Source organism: Camelus ferus, chromosome 11 (assembly GCF_009834535.1).
Source record: "Camelus ferus isolate YT-003-E chromosome 11, BCGSAC_Cfer_1.0, whole genome shotgun sequence".
NCBI classification, from domain to species: Eukaryota; Metazoa; Chordata; class Mammalia; order Artiodactyla; family Camelidae; genus Camelus; species Camelus ferus.
Window position 1 is genome coordinate 63957491 of NC_045706.1, and position 11801 is coordinate 63969291.

The 11801-nt window shown below is 53.6% G+C and overlaps 1 long non-coding RNA gene across 1 annotated transcript; it reads left to right on the top strand.

Annotated features, from left to right (window-relative positions):
* The first annotated feature begins 2285 nt into the window (after positions 1–2285).
* LOC116667251 lies at positions 2286–7206 on the top strand. The gene is made up of 3 exons (XR_004324065.1): positions 2286–2460; positions 4887–4968; positions 6048–7206. It is a non-coding gene; the product is annotated as an uncharacterized LOC116667251 (long non-coding RNA).
* Positions 7207–11801: the final 4595 nt, after the last annotated feature.

The window sequence follows — 11801 nt, forward strand, 5'->3', positions numbered from 1 at the left end:
CTTCTTTGGAAGATCCTTTCACTTAGAGGGAAAGCAGAGGAGAGTAGTAATGAGAAGGAAAGTTTAAAGTGTTACCATTAGTAAAGAAAGGAATTGTCTTGCACTTTAGCATGGAAGCTTCTGATAGAAAGTTTATATTGTAGGTCCGTTGTCAGTCTAGTGTTTGCTACCCAGCAGTTGTTGAACACAGACAGCCATGTCACACACGTCTGCCTAGTGCAATGTGTAGGGTATGGGTTTTGAGGTTAGATCTGTGTTAAATTCAAGCTAGCAATGGAAGTATGATAAATTCCATGACTTGTAAAAGCCTCAGCTTTCTTATCTGTAAAATGGGAACAATGCTGACATCCTGGGGTTATTCAGGAATTGGAACTCATGTATGTAAAGTGCCTGACACATATGCCTCAATGAATAATAACCATGGTAATGTTAGAAGAATCTACCCTTAGTTTCACCACTGTCTGTTGACAAATTTAGATGCAGCCTAGAAGCAGAAGGAGTGGTCGGCAGGACCAACTAAGAAACTTTAGTTGGAACGTAGTGCCAAAGAGCCCTGACATCACCCCAAACACACACGCGCGCGCGCGCGCGAGCGTGCATACTTTAAAAGGGCAGGAGAGGAGCAGACAGCTGGGAATGGCTTATTCCCAAGGGGAATTGAGGGACCAGAGGAGTCGTATCAGAATCACTGGAGGATTTTCCAAACAATGCATCCTACATCATTTCCTATGTGACAGCTCTGCTGAGTCTGATCAACCATCCTGGTTTGCCACCAGAAGTCCCTCATCCCTCAATGTTCCTGAGTCCAAGGCACACACATCTGGTTGGTCACCCTTTCCACATTCATACTATTGAAGTCACCACCAGGGTGACCCACTGCGGTTGCTAGGGGAGTGTGGCAGCTTGCAGCTATGTGGGGTGGAGAGGAGTTGCTGAAGGATCTGCTGAAAGCTGGGGAGGCAGAAATTCTGCCCACACAATGGATGCACCTCACCCCTCTGACTCAGGTCTTCTTCATTTTCAGGTCAGGCAGTGTGGACAACTTTTGGATAGCCATTTACAACCTTGTGGAGGATTTGGTCGGGAAGTTCAAAGAGTACGGTTTCTCCAAGTTGCAGGGTGATTTCCCCTGCCAGGCAGAGTACACAGTTGTTTAGACTCAGTGGGCATAGGACTCCCTTGCATCAGGGAGGTATTCTGAAGCAGAAAAAAAGGACAGAGCACACTGGTTCCATCAGGTCTCAGCAGCCTTCTTGGCTCCTGCCTGGGAGTCAGGCCATATTGTAGGGGACACAGTCTGCCCTGGAGGACCTCACAGATTAGAAAACAGGCAAACCAGTGACACAGTAACTAAGCACCAGGTTAAATGGTGCCAAGGGCCAAAAGAAAAGGACAAGGTTATTTATAAATAAGGCAAATTAAAGGAAAAAGCAAGAATTCTTTAAAAATTCAAAGATGGCTTTTTAGAGGATGTGGAATTTTGAAGTGGGTCTTGAAGGATGGGAAAAGACAGGGTAACAGGAACCATCAAGACTTCTTGCGCAGTGAGTGGTCTATTTGGCCGGAGGGCAGGGTTAACTCAGAGGAAAGCTGGGAGATGAGGCTGGACAGGACAGACTTGGTCCCAGGCCACCAGGGCTCATAATGCCAAGTCAGGGGACTTGGATTTCCTGCTGTGAACAATATGAAGCTATAGACAATTCTTGGGCAGGGGTCTGACATGGTCAAGATTGTGTGTCAGGAAGGAAAGTCTAGTATTGTTGGTAAAATGTGTTGTAACAAGAGCCAGGAGCCGTAGAAAGCTTATCTAGGAACTACTGTAGCAATTTAGCTAAAATATAATGAGGGTCAATGGACCAAATGACAGTGGCCAGGGAGAACATAGGGAGGGGTGTATACAAATAGCTGCCAAGAAGGAGAATCATTTTTCTGAGATGAGAGGAGACAAGGCAGGGAAGGCTGTAAAGGAGGGAAGATGAGTGAAAGCACAAAGAATTTTACAGACCAGGAGAGGCCAGTTGGGAAGTCCTCATGCAAGAGTGCATAAGTGTCTATCTCCTGGTGTGCGCACCATGTATGTGCACGTGTGTGTCTGAGAGACAGAGTGAGACACTTTATGGGACATTGGAGTATAAGGTTGGAGAAGGATGCCATCCTGGCACTCTCTTCCAAGAAGACCCACATCTCCACAGGCCTCCTTCACCAGGATTCCTAAAATCCTTCATGAAAGTTACAGGAACTTCCAAGATTTAGGAAATGGACCGCAAAGCAGAAGAGTTGGGGTGGAGAGTAGAGCGATGGGCATGCACCTCCTTCCTGGCTACTCACTGGCTTCATTTTGAGCCTGTGTCATTTATAGCTTCTCACGAGCACATGCTTCCTCCCCAGCCCTAAACTGCGGATGTCCTTCGTCACCTTCTCCACACGTGGCCACGTCCTCATGAATCTCACCTCAGACAAGTAAGTGCTGCTTTAATCCCCAAAGGTAGTCATGGTGGGCGGGGTCCAGGGAAACCCAGGGAGCTGAGAGTTTCCACTAGTTGCAGGCTGGGCTGTCCTGGGCTCCCCTCAGGGCCCATCCTGAGAGCCCTGGCTCCCACAGACCCCTGACTGGGTGGGTACTGGCAGACCCCTGTGCTGCTAGACCATCTCCTCCCCCTCTAAGCCGTGTCCTCCACCTGTCCTGTGTCTTCTCAGTGCTCTTCCCTTTTCTTAGAACAGGCTGGCTCTGAGGACTTCTGGGATTGGGTGGAGCAGATGTGTGAGCCCTTTATGAACACTGGCCTGTATTGGGCACCTGCTGTGTGTGTCCCTTTCTGCTCTGGGCTTGTGGGGGAGGCAGGGAGGCAGAATCAGAACCAGAAGGCAGGGTTAGGGGTTGTCAAAGTGCTGAGGGCTTCAGGGGATGGAAGCTGGTTCCCTTGGTGGGTCTGAGACAAGGTAGCTCATGAGTTGGTTCTGAACACCAGGCTGGGCTGGGGTGCAGGAGGGAGGCATGTGGTGCAGGAGGGAGGCAAGCATCCTGGGTGAGACGTAGATGGACACAGCAATGGGCTCAAAGGCCTGGGGATAGGAAGATATGGCTCTCTTGAGTAGCTGTGAGGTTGAAAATCTCATGATGCAAGTGACTGGATCCCAGTTCAGTGGGTGAAATACCAAAGAGAGTTTGAGGACGTCAAGGACTGAATGCTCCAGGATTTGTGGCGCAGAGCCATGTTCGGCACCTTGAAGAGAAGCTCAGACCAGAAGAGGAGCCCAATAGCAAGGCTGCAGGGGAGGGGACGTGGCGGTGCCAGCGCACAGAGACAGCGCTCCTCAGGCCCGGCTCCCAGCAGAAGCAGGGGCGGGGCTGGCCCCTCAGTAAGCTGGGGGATGGTGTGGTTCTGTGTGTCCCTGTGGCCTGCATTTCAGAGAGAGAGACCTGAGTGAGTCTGAGGTGGAAGAAAACAAGGCAGTGAGGAGCTGTCAGGCAGGAGGCAGAGGCAGCGGGGGCTGGGCGTGGGCCTCTGGTGGAGGAGCTGCCCACGGGGAAGAGGGGGACCACGGCCTCCTCCAAGGTAGGGGTTCAGAACCGGAACCAAGGGAGCTGTGGGGAGGCCCTTGAGAGTCTTCCGGGTCCTCTCTGGAGAGTGAAGGTGGGGACCTATTCCTCAAGGGAAGGTGTCAGAGTGGGGGTGGGGCTCAAGGGAATGGAAAAGACGTGAATCTGTCTGTGATGGGTGATACATTACAAAGCAAACAGCTTGATGAGGGCATAAGCAGCCTGGTGTCCTCTCCACCTGCAGAGCTGGGAGTGGGGATTGGGGTGCAGGGGGAAGCGCAAGAAAAAGGCTCGCTCAGGCAAGAGTGAAGCTGGCCAAGCTCAGTCCCGGGCCAGAGACTGTGAAGGGCTGGGAGTTCCAGCACATTCGGAGTGCGGTCGACAAAGCAGACATCTTCCCACAGGTGCCAAGAAGAGGGGCTGGTGTTTGTGCTGAGGTGGGCAAAGCTGGGTTTGGCCTCCACTGGCCCTGGGTCTCAGGCGTCCTGCGCTCCTGGGTTGGGTCAGGCCGGGCAGGACCTGGGGCCCTCGGATCTCACCACAAATTGGCATCTCTTCGGCCCAGAGTGAGAGCCCCTTAGTCTTGCTGTGATAGCTCAGTCCACACACTGGATCAGCCTGAACTAACCCCCCCACCCCACCTCATGTGTCCCAGCCCATCCCTCACCATCTGCTTTAATACAGGCTGACAGCCCATCCTGGTGAGCCTGGGGTCACTGCGTGGATGGTGCTCAGGCCTCTTTTCCAGCCTATTGTCTCTTTCTCCAGGGGCACATGAAGTCCAGGAACCCCACCACTCTAATGAAGCGGCCTGGCCACTTCCTTAACATGGATCCCAAGGGGAAGTGGCTTGGAGGGACCAAGTGGACCTCAGGGGTCAGTGGCAGGGGCTGATGGGAAAGGGCAGGGGTGTCAGCAGGACGACCTTTTCCAAACTCAGCCTTTCCTGTTGGAGGACCATGCGCCCTCACCAGTCACATTGTGAGCACTGGATTCCCAGGTGCACGGCCCTGGGTGACCCCTCTCACCACGGACAGTCAAGGCAGGGCCCTTGCTGAGTCCCTGAGGTCACCTTCCTTTGACAGGGATGAGCACATTGGAAGCCAGACCCTTCCCATGGGGCCAGCAAAGCAGCATCCCCTATGCTCACCAAACAGGGGGCAGAGGAGTCCTGAACAAGGCCTGTCATGTCAGAGACGTGGGCAGGAAGGTCATGACGGGGTGACTTGTGTCCTCTTCTGTCCAGGCAGGTCTGCATGGGGCAGAATGGCACCAGGACATCTGTGCTGTGATGTAACAGTCAACCCTCATTTCTCCACCACCCTCTTTTCTGATTTTTTTTCAGACAAGAAATACACGCTGGTCTTACCAAACTTCAGAAGGTAGTGCCTACAGGAGACACAAACATGCATGAAGGATTGAAAAAGGTACAGACCCCACAGCTCTGAGAACTTATTCTGCTTTATCAAGTTCTTAGAGTCTTTTGGGCTCATCTCACTGCCCTCCACCCACATTCCTTCATTTTGTTGCAAGCGAATGAGCAGATTGAACAAACTAACTCGGGAGGTAGGTCACCTGCTGCCTTCTCTGTGCTCGGGTGGGACAGAGCCAGGCCCGGGCTGCAGCAGGGGCTGGCGCAGACCCACTGCGGCCAGTTCCTAGTGCTGCCTCTTGGAGCGAGGTCCTTGCCCTCTCTGTGCGGCAGCTTCCTCCTCTGCGCAGTGAGGATGAAACCACCCCCAGGGAGGTTTCTGAGAACCAGACGGTTCTTATTAGACGTGAGGTGCTTGACCTGCGGTTGGGCTGCACGAGACAGAAAAGGGGAAAGCCAGGGGCCGCGAGCAGACAGGGATCAGTTGAGGGAACAAAGGCCTTGATGTCCCCCTGGCTGCCCACACCTGTGTCCACCCCAATTCTTGCTCCGCCTCCTTTCCCTTCAGCTTCCTCCCTCGGGTTGACTCTCGTCCTATGAGTGAGTCTCCGACAGTGGGAAAGGCTGTGCTCGGCCCTCCCTCAGCACCTGGACTGCAGGGTTGTGGCTCTTGTCAGGAGAGACACATGGGTTGCAGGGAAAGGCTAGGAGCTGGGTGGGGGCTGCTGTCCAAGTGCCTTGACCTCGAGTCCTGAACGGCAGGACCCACAGAGCCCACAGGAAAGGCCGCAGGCGCCGCCCGGGCCGGAGCCCAGCTCCTGCCTTTGCTCACCTGAAAGGCTGGTCCTCGTCCAGGGAGGTCGCTGGAGCGGCCTTTCAGGGCCAAGGCTGTGCCATCTGGTCGTAGTGAGGGTTCACCAGGAAGAGCTCTGAGCCGCTCTCAGGCTCCTAATCTGTCAAGTGGGTCCTGGGCCTCGGCCCCTTCTCCCTCCAGGCACTCTGGATGGCGGGCGCTTGGGTCGGGGTGGCCTCTCCCCAGGGAGGGGGTGTGGGGAGCAGCGCTGTGGGCCTGGCAGCCTGAGGCAGGGCCCTCCGGTGCCTTGTTGACCAGACTGCTCCCTGCTTCTTCTGCAGAAAACAAGGTTGCCTCCAGGATTATCTCTCTGACCGATGGAAATCTGGAGCCACAGGCGTTTGAAGACACTAAGGAGGAAGTGAGCCCAGACCATCGTTAACAGCTTTGTGCTCCATGTATTTGGTGAATTATATTTGACACTTTTTTCTCTTAGACTCAGAAGTCTAGGAAATTGGAGGTGATTGTATACTGCGTGGGTGTAAATGACTATCAGAGAGACCAGGTAATTCAGAACAGGTAAACCAGTTGGGGAAAGCTTTCAAAGGCAGCTGTCCCAGGGTCACTCTGAGGATGGCCCTCTGCCCACCCCAATGTTCAGACAGCAGACAGCCACTGCAGATGAGCAACGAGTGCTGTGTAGACCTACACACCAGAGGTGTGGGTGGGGGCTTCCTGGTCCCTAAGAATGAGCTGCTGGCAGATGCCAGGCGGTGGCCCTTGTGGTCTAACATGGCAGGAAGCAGGAGCCTGTCTCCTGGGATGGGACCTGCTGGGTCCTCAACCCCTGGCTGTGGGCCAAGCCATTTCCTCTCCCTTGCAGATATTGGAAATTGCAGGCAGCCCAGATCACATATTTGGAGTGGACACAGGATTCAGTGGTCTTAAAAGCATCGTTAACTCAGTGAGTGAGGGCTGGATGTGAGAAGCGGGAAGAGGTGGCTTTGCGCCATGCCCCCACCGTTCATGCCCCCTTCCCCTGCCCCTCGTTCTAGCTTGCAGCTAAGTCTTGTATTGAAATTACAACCATGACGCCTTCCAGTCTCTGTACAGGAGGCAAGAGCTGGAGTCGCCCTTGTAAACACAAGGGTGTGTGTTTGTGTGAGTTGTGAGTGTGCCCCATGTGCACTGTGGGAGTGCTGCCAACACGTGGTTTCAGTACGTGTAACATGTGTGGTGTATGTGTGGTTTGAGTGGAGTGAGTGTGTATGGCATGTGTATGTGGTGTGTGTGAGTGTGGTGTCTGAGTGCGTGGTGTAGGCACATGGGTTGGTTGTACACAAATGTGTTGGGCATATGACTACATTGGGCACATAAGCGAGTGTTTATGTGAGGTGTGTATGCCACAGGTTGTGGGGTGTGTGTTGTTAGTTACTTCTTTCTTCCAGTTTTACTGAGATGTAATTGACATACAGCTCTGTATAAGGTTAAGGTGTGTCCCCTAATGACACAAAAATACTGTGAAATTATTACCAAAAGTTTAGTGTACATATTTTTTAAAACTGAAAACCAAACGTTTAATTAAGAAATAAGAAAATTTTTATTTTAAAAGCCTCAACATTCTTTCTTTCTCTCTCTCATCTTTTAAAGGATAGCATACATAAAGTGCACTAATTGTGTACAGTTAAGTGAACTTTTACATAGGTAAAAACTCATTCAGGGTTAGCATCTTTTTATTTACATTTCACTGTAAACAGAGGACTGGCAAATGCCTCATTAATGGAAGGAAGGAAGGAAGGAAGGAAGGAAGGAAGGAAGGAAGAAAGAAAGAAAGAAAGAAAGAAAGAAAGAAAGAAAGAAGAAAGAAAGAAAGAAAGAAAGAAAGAAAGAAAGAAAGAAAGAAAGAAAGAAAGAAAGAAAGAAAGAAAGAAAGGAAGGAAGGAAGGAAGGAAGGAAGGAAGGAAGGAAGGAAGGAAGGAAGGAAGGAAGGGAGAGGAAGGGAGGGAGGGAGGGAGGGAGAAAGAAAGAAAGAAAAGAAAGGAAACCTAGCCAACTAAGGAGGTGAATCAGAATACTCAGAACTTGAGACATAATGATAAAAGACTAGTCATAAGCATTGAATCTATTGTAATTTAGAGATTGACAATGTGGAATTTAAAGCAATAGAACAGAACATAAATGTCTTTAGAATTTAAAAGTAAATAAAACTAAAGGAAAAAGAAAAAAACTCTCAACAAAATACTAGCAAATGAAATCCAACAACATATAAAAAAAATACATCAAGACTAATTAAGGGTTCACCCTAGAAATGTGAGTCTGATTTAATATTTAATTTCTCAATGTAAATTACCACATCAGCCAATGGAGAAGGGAAACATGATTGTCTCAAGAGATGAAGAAAAAAATTGGACTCAGTTCGATCCCAGCATCATACTAGGAACACGGCCTGACAAAGGCATCACGCGAATACTCACAGCCAGCATTACACCCAGCGGTTAGATGGGGAAGGCCTCTCCCTGAGGTCTGGAACTGGACAGGGCTGCCCTCTCTTCCCCAGGAGGGTCCCCGCATTAGTGCGGGGAGGACCCTGTGCAGGTCCTTTTCTGACAGGAGCCCTCTCTCTGCAGTGAGCACTGTGTGTGCCGGCTCACGTGTCCACATCACTGGCGTTTGTGCAGCTGAGGCTGGGGGACGAGCACACGCTTCCACAGGGACCAGCACTCAGCCAGATGCAGCTGGACGCAGACTCGGGAGCTGGGCCTGGCCCGTGCTCTGAACAGCACGGCTGCAGTGCACGAGGCCGGGGTCAGATGGAGCAGTGTCCGTTCCTGAGCTCTGCTGCCCACAGGCACAAACCGGGGCAAATTGCTGACTATCTGTGAGCTACACTTGCATCCCCTAGTGGTAGAAATAGCAGGACGCACTGTCAGATGTGCAGTGAGACATAGTCCTGTGGAGTCCACAGTGACCCACACAGGATCTAGAAGCCGGGGCCCCTCACCACTGGGAGCTGGTGCTCAGATTCCATCACTGACTACGGCTCCCCCGCAACACCCCCATGTCAGCCCAGGTTGGGGGGAAGCAGTTTAAGAACATCCAGGGGGAAGGGGCTCCAGCTGAGCCCGCTATTGCTGGCAGCTGTCAGACTCCTCCTGTCTTCTGACCCCAGGACCTGCAGGGTGGAGTGTGGGCATGGGCCTGAGACCCCACACACAGAGGGTCCTCCCCTGCTTCTCTGGTGCCACGTGCCAGCCGTGCAGCGGCCTGACAGCTGCAGGTCTCTGCTTGTGTCCCCGGGACACACACAGACCCGTCAAGCCCCAGAGAGGATGCCAGTTGTCACCTATGCCCTGGGGTGGCCCAGCCAAGGTGACTGGTGCCCACTGCACCCCCACCCCCGCCTGCGTGGCCCAGCAGCGCTGCTCTGACACTGGCTGGGTGGATGCTAACCTCAGGGACAGCTGTGCCTTTGAAAACAGCATGGTCCCTCCACATCTCTACTGCCTTCCGTCACTCCTTCCTCAGTCATGACTATGTCACATGACTATGTGCAGGGCTCCATCCTGGGCCCAGAGGGACAGAAATGAAGCAGCCCCACCCCCGCCCACAGGAGCTCACGGCCTGGTGGCTTGTCTGGTGTGGGAGCCTGTGGGGCACTGAGGGTAAATGTCACCTTCAGGGGGTGTGGCAGGTGTCCTGATAAAGTAGGACAATAGCCAAGGACAGAGACTGGCCCAGGGAGGGGGCCAGAGAGCTGGGTGAGGAAGAGGGCAAAGCAGAGCTGAGAAAGGACACGCCAACCAGCAGAGAAGCAGCAGGTCGGGTTTCTGCAAAGAGGGGATGTAAGGAGAGAGAGGCCAGGTGAGGGGGGCGGACTGGCACCCCTGAGGGCTGGGAGGCCGGGGCTGTGGGGACGGGAGGTGAGGGGGGAGGAGGAAGGGGTCGGAGTGCTCTCTTGTCTTCATATGACGTCAGGGCTGCTGGTGAGACTCCCAGGGGGGCCTCTACCAGGGACCAGCAGCCTTAGTCTGCCTGCCTCCCCCTCGACCCTGCAGGGAGGGGCCAACTTGCCTGTGATAAATGAGGAGCCTGAGGCTCAGGGAGGTGGAGCCTGTTGGTTACAAACCCTCAGGCAAGGGACACCCAGACTCACACCCCAAAGCCCATGTTCTGTCCGCCTGCTGCTGCTGAGCAGGGTCCCCTCCTGTCTGCAAAGCCAAGCCAGAGCCCCACAGGCCCCTTCCAACCTATGATTATGTCACCGTGCCCCACAGTGATTGTTCCTCTTTGCATACCAAGTAGGCAGGAAAAAGATGGATGGAGGTGACAAGAGTCATTATGGAGGGAGCTGTGACCCCCAGGCTGGGGTGGGAGGAGAAGGAGCCAGTTCATGCCAGAGGCCTGTCCCCAAAGGTGTCACTTCGTTGGAGATAAACTTTATGGGCACTGGACTTTGACCACTTCAACTTTGATCACTTCCATTCTAGACCGTCAAGGAGCCACCACCAACCCAGGAAAGAGCAAAGGTAAGTGGTGTGTTTGGTCCTGATGTTGTCAGCCTGCCTGATGCACACACTGACCCGCCAGAGAGGCCTCCTGCCGCCGATGGGGATACGTCCCCTCCACCCCTCCAGCTCCCACCTACCTGGGCAGGGAGAGCTGGCAGGAGGAGGATGGTGACAGAGAGGCACAGAGTGACCCCAGGGAGGACATGGGACTCACCAGTATCACCCAGAAAACACACTCCCCATGTTCCCAGCACAGCCTCATTCAGAGCCTTTGTCACTGAATCAGCAACACGGTGAAGCCTGTTTCAGGAACAGCTATGATCCCTCCTGAAATAAATGGGCTTTTTGTCAATTCCTAAGGGATGTTTGTAGGATGGTCCTTCCCCAGGACTCAGGTGAGCTTTTGGAAAAGGACCCTCAGGTTTCACGGACCTGGTCCCCCTTCTCCAGACTCTGAGTCCGTTGGGCTCTGTTCCCTTGGTCTTCATCTCTGTCTGTTGTCAGCATGAGGGCCTTGGCTGGCGGTGACCTTTAAGGACATGGCACTGAGAAGGGAGGGAGGAGGGCATTGAGCTGTGAAGGGGGTGCAGCCCAGGTGAGCCCAGGGACCAAGGGACAGGGGAGCAGGCTGTGGCTCACCCGGGTGGGTGCCCAAACCAGGGTCCATAAGAGGCAGTTGGAGCAGGGGCATGGTGTCCCAAGAAAGGGGACCTGGGCCTGAGGTCTGGTGGGAAACCGGGTCACTGCCCAGGCTGGCATCTGCGCTGGTTGCAGTGTGGCCTGGGGATGCTGGATCTGCCAGATTCGGGTGAGTACACCCCATCCCTGCTTATGACCCGCCCCCCACAGCCTCCATCATGTGACACAGCCCCAGGCCCAGCTTCTCCAACAAGGGCAACTCCAGGCACCAAGGGGACAGGACAGAGTTTGTTGGCCTTTGTAGAAGGCCCATCTCTGTGAAGCAGAAGCGTGTGTCTCACACGGAGGACTGTCTTACTGTGCCCGCCACTGCTCATGTGTCCTTGATTCTCCAGCAAACATTCCCTGAGTGACCAGAACTTGACAGGTGCTGGGGCAACAGATGTCATGTGTCTGCAGCCAGGAGCTGCCAGACGAGGAAGCAGACAGGGTTTTCTCTTCCTAGGAGCCTGAGGACACGTGTCCCATGCAGACATGCCCCACGGTGATTGTCCCCTGTGGGTGCCAAGGAGGCCAGATGAAACAGATGGAGGTGAGAAGGACCCTAGGGAACAGGAGGGGAGGGGAGCCGCTTCGTGCACAGGCCTGGGCCCGTAAGGCACGGCCCGAGTAGAAATGAGCTACAGGCAGTGGACTACAGTCACTGGGACCAGAGAAAAGCCAAAAGCCTCCTGACCTAGTGGCCCAAGAGAGGCCAAAATGTATGCGGGCTCATGCTACCATTACCACCAGGGTTCCTAGCAAAAGGATTTCCCCCTCAGGATGGGGCCAGCATTCTGTTGGTGTGTGGCCCCAGGTGGAGGCTACAGTGCTGTCTTGGGGTGGTGGTGGGGACAGAGCCCTGGGAGGCCATCTCAAGTCAGAGGGGACACGACCCCTCTAGTGGCA